We start from the raw sequence: 5,081 nt of genomic DNA, 5'->3' as shown, positions 1-5,081 counted from the left end.
AGCAACAGTGCTGAAATGTTTCCATTTAGACAATTTGTCTTACCGTGGACTGACTTTTAGAGATACTTTTGTAACTATTTCCAGCTTTATGTAAGGAAACAATTCTTAATCTTAGGTCTTCTGAGATCTCTTTTGTTTGAGGCATGGATCACATCAGGCAATGCTTCTTGTGAATAGCAAACTCCAATTTTGTGAGTGATTTTTATGGGGCAGGGCAGCTCTAACCAAAATCTCAAATCTCATTGATTTGATTTGACTCCAGGTTAGTTGACTCCTGACTCCAATTAGCTTTTGGAGAAGTCATTAGCCTAGGGGTTCACATACTTTTTCCAACCTACACTGTGAATGTTTAAATGATGTATTCAATATAGACAAGAAAAATAGAATAACGTGTGTGTTATTAGTTTAAGCACACTGTGTTTGTCTATTGTTGTAACTTAGATGAAGATCAGATCAAATGTTATGTAACATTTTTGCAGAAATCCAGGTAATTCCAAAGGGTTCACATTATTTTTCTTGCCATGGTGTGTCCTCCTGAAACTGCTTATTACTAAAATAATTATTGTACTGCCCTTTCCTGTGGACTGTTGCTCGTGTCCGGTCCTATTCCGAACTTGACTTTCACTCCTGTTCCTGCAGGAATCCTGTGGGACCCACAAGACCTGTGGGAGTCCTGTTCCGGTGTCAACCTTTAGTGGTTACCTTTCTCCAGCCTCAACCCTCAGCTTCATACAATATAAAACCAAGTTGTGGGGCTGCAGTTTGGCTGCAGATTGTGCCTGTAAAGTTGGTTTCCATCCTGCTATAATCAGTGCTTCCCCCTGCAGAGTGCTGTCTGGAAAGGATCAGCTCACTACGGCACCCTGGGAGATGATTGAGAGGAGGAGTGCACTCTATGATCTTTACCTGATTTGAAATTCAGTATAGAGATTTGGACCTACAGTACTACTGCAAACCTAGAGGTCCATATATGTAAATGCTTCTGGATATAAAAAAACGGTCATATTGTTTTATTCTACATGCTATATCCTAGGCTGAAATAGCAAGCTGGAGCTATTCCACTGGTTGTTGATGCCAGCTGTGATCAGCAATATTATCCAGAACAGCCCCCCTGCTGCTTATGAGATCCAAATCCCTTGGGATTTAGGGCCCTGGTCCCAAATGGCACCCTATTCCCTATGTAGCGCACTACTTTTGACCAGAGCCATATGGGCCCTGATCAAAAGTAGTGGTCTATATAAGGAATAGGATGCCATTTAGGACCAATATTACAGAAACCAGGAGTCTCTCTGACTGTTGAAGAGTCTGAGAAGAAAACATCTAAAGAGTCTCTCAAAGTTCTCTTCCCATTTGGAATCTAAGAAAGTGGTTGGATCTCATGTTATCATGAACTGGAAGATGTCTCAGACGGTGTTCCTCTTTGTCAGTCCAAATTGTGTCAGACAGTGTCCCTCTTTGTCAGTCCAAATTGCCCAAATTGTTTTGGCAAACAGTTTTTGGCACTTTGAAATTCTGTAATATGGCCAAAGCCTAGCCAACAGTAGTGGCCAGTGCATACTACAACATGTTTCTAACATCATCAAAGTCATAATGGGTTGCACCAGTAAAAAAGTTGGTCTTAAATGGTTTGCATAGATTCTAGAATTTACACTTCCATGAAATTGGCAGCAATGTCTGTGTGCAACGAACTGTGTAGACACAAAGGAACACACTCTCATTAGTTCATAACATATTTTCACAACAAAGAATGGCCTAGTTAGGAAACACACTCAATGTGTACATTATTACATGATAGAACAACATGTACACAGTCACAGCGTAGCTCTTCCTTCATCATGCCCAAAAGTAATTTTCAAAAGTAATTTCTCCCCCAAATGTTATTCAAGTTATTAAATGTACACAACCAGGTAGTTTTCAACTGCCATCTGAAAAGGAAAGGAAAGTAAAAGTGTAGATAACCATAGGTAATTGAAAGTCCATTATCCAAAATTGTTGTTATGTGTGGTGTAACTGTGACCCATGTGCATGACCAAAATGACCTCTTTTGTATCACTGTTAAACCCCTTATGTTAATGTAACTTGCTTTTGTTCCGGAACCGGATTTTTTGATAAGCATGTTTCCGACAAGGGGGCAATAGTGACATGCTTTTGTAGTTTCGTCATTTGTTGCTGTTTGTGAAACACATGACAATTTAATTGAAGTCCAATTTCACACATTTTCCGGTTGAGTGGAAAATATCTTGACATTTTATTACAAAAACATTACATTTTGGGAAACAAAAGATCCTCCCACAAAGCATGACATGGGCTTTCAATAGATAATTTTTTTAGGTCATCATGTTCAACTCAGAACCATTTTATTACATTTTATGTTAAATTAATTTCCTGTTTGAAACACTTACCATTTCAAGCAGCTATGGTCTATGCAAGTTTACACAGCACATGGTGATTATGTTAACTAACCCAGTCAATTGTGGGAAAAAATGTCTTCAGCAAATTCAGAGTGAATACATTCCATGTGTTAAGTGTTTCTTTAGAGCAAAGCACTCAATATGAAGTAGGGCCGTAGGTTTCCATCAGGGTAGTACTTTCAGCCTCATGCTGAGCATTGATTTCTTGTGAAGTGTGCCGACAGTGTGAAGATAACCAAAACATGTTTATATTTGATGATACAGTATATAATGTCTACTGCTCAGCATGACTGAAGAAAAGTCAATGTGAGTGACGTGCATGATGAAGGATAGTTTTCTCAATTTCAGTTTGTCAATATCTGCAGGAGATTTCTCAATGTCAACTGAGCTACGCACAGCCCACAACAATACCTGAGGGAAGGTCATCTGTTACACATTAATCTCAGGCTCAACACCCAGAACGAAATCCACTAGTTACAAATAAAAGTTCCCTCCAGGAAAATAAAGTTATTCTAGTCTATAAGGAACAAAGATTTTTCCACCTTGCACGATATACTGATTCTATTTCACAATGTTCCCTCCAGGAAAATAATGTTATTCTATTCTCTACAGAATAAACAGTTGTTAAACATGCACAGTAAATATTAACATTTTAGTCATTTAGCTGACTCTCTTATCCAGAGATTGACTTAGTAGTGAGTGCATACATTTTCATATTTGTTTCATACTGGTCCCCCATGGGAATCAAACCCACTATCCTGGCGTTGCAAGCACCATGCACTACCAACAGAACTACACAGGACTATTTCAACTTTTGCACTTGTCTTTATTTTGCTGATACTGTAGCTGCTTTATTGAGGAAAGTTTTACTGTAACTGTGATATCTGGATGTCATACCTAGCTACCTTAAGATGAACGCACTAACTAACCGTAAGTCGCTGTGGATACGAGCAACTGCTAAATGACCGAAATGTAAATGTATACTGTTCCTTTAGGAGAAAATACAGTTATTATATACAGAATAAAGAGTTGTTCACCATGTATGATATACCATTGGAGGTCGGTGCCTTTTGAGATGAGGGAGGACCATTTTTTTTATGAGCATGGCCTTATTTCTATTACAGCATATTGGATGACTGTCATTTATATTCCATTCACCCAGTTCAATGTAACAGTGATAGGTTTAGGCTACTACACGATACTCACATTTTTCCTATACCCATGAGGTTGCTACAACCTAGCCTATGAACGAAAGTTTACAATGTAGGTGCACACAGGTCGAGATAACATTTTTAGTTGACAGACAGTGACACATGGACAGACAATGACACATTCAATACCACCTTGCACACTCTTGCCTGCATCTAGCTGATCTAGGGTGTAATCATTAGTCCAACAGTTGCAAACAAGAGTTTCTATTAGAAATATTCAGGTATGCTTATCCCCGTTTGCTTCCGTTTAAGAAATGTTTTTCAACAAGATCAGCTAAATGAATACTCCCCTGATCATGCACAGTTCACTTTCATGGCAGTCACATTGTATTCCGACGTTGAATCTATGTGCTCTCCTCCTCTCACCTTTTCCCTTCGTTTTTGGACTTCAATGCACAACACATCAGCTGTATGTGACCAAGATAAAAAACATTTCCAAGCCAAACTATGTCATAACAGCCTACATCGTTGTCACCATATTAGCTAAAGTCAGTCAACATAGCTAATAGAACTAACGAGTTAGTAAACCCGCTACAATAACGCAGTAACGTTACAGTGTACAGTCAGTAAGCAGATTAGCACTTACACAGGCAGGCCCCGGTGGCAATACATTTGTTCATTTTGGAAGAAATGAATTTGTTCAAAACTGTTCAACTATTTTCTTTCTCTCTCATTGAGTCAACTATTCACCACATTGTATGCACTGCAGTGCTAGCTAGTTGTAGCTTATGCTTTCAGTACTAGATTCATTCTCTGATCCTTTGATTGGGTGGACAACATGTCAGTTCATGCTGCAAGAGCTCTGATAGGTTGGAGGACTTCCTCCGGAAATTGTGATAATCACTGTGTAAGTCTATGGATGGGAGTGAGAACCATGAGCCTCCTAGGTTTTGTATTGAAGTCAATGTACCCAAGGGAGGACGGAAGCTAGCTGTCCTCCAGCTACACCATGGTGGTACCCTACAGAGTTCTGTTGAGGCTACTGTAGACCTTCAGTGCAAAACAGTGTGTTTTAATCAATTATTTGGTGACATATGAATATATTTAGTATAGTTTTAACTAAAAAGCATAACTTTTGAAATGTTTTACCATTTTTATTTCTATTAAATTTACTGAGGAGGATGGTCCTCCCCTTCCTCCTCTGAGGAGCCTCCAATGTGATATACTGATTCTATTCCATAGGTCAACCAGAGGACCACATTTGTTATATATTTGATGATACAGTATATAATGTCTACTGCTTAGCATGACTGAAGAAAAGTCGATGTGAGTAACATGCATGATGAAGGATAGTTTTCTCAATTTCAATTTCTCAATATCTGCAGGAATTTCCTCAATGTCAACTGAGCTACCCACAACCCACAACAATACCTGAGGGAAGGTCATCTGTTAAACATTAATCTCGGTTACGTGGAGCGGCACAGGGGAACCCAAGAGCAGACTCAGACGAGGAAACAGA

Source organism: Salmo salar, chromosome ssa03, assembly GCF_905237065.1.
Source record: "Salmo salar chromosome ssa03, Ssal_v3.1, whole genome shotgun sequence".
In the NCBI taxonomy this organism is placed as follows: Eukaryota; Metazoa; Chordata; class Actinopteri; order Salmoniformes; family Salmonidae; genus Salmo; species Salmo salar.
The sequence above is the reverse complement of the archived record's forward strand: the minus strand, read 5'-3'. Positions refer to the sequence as shown.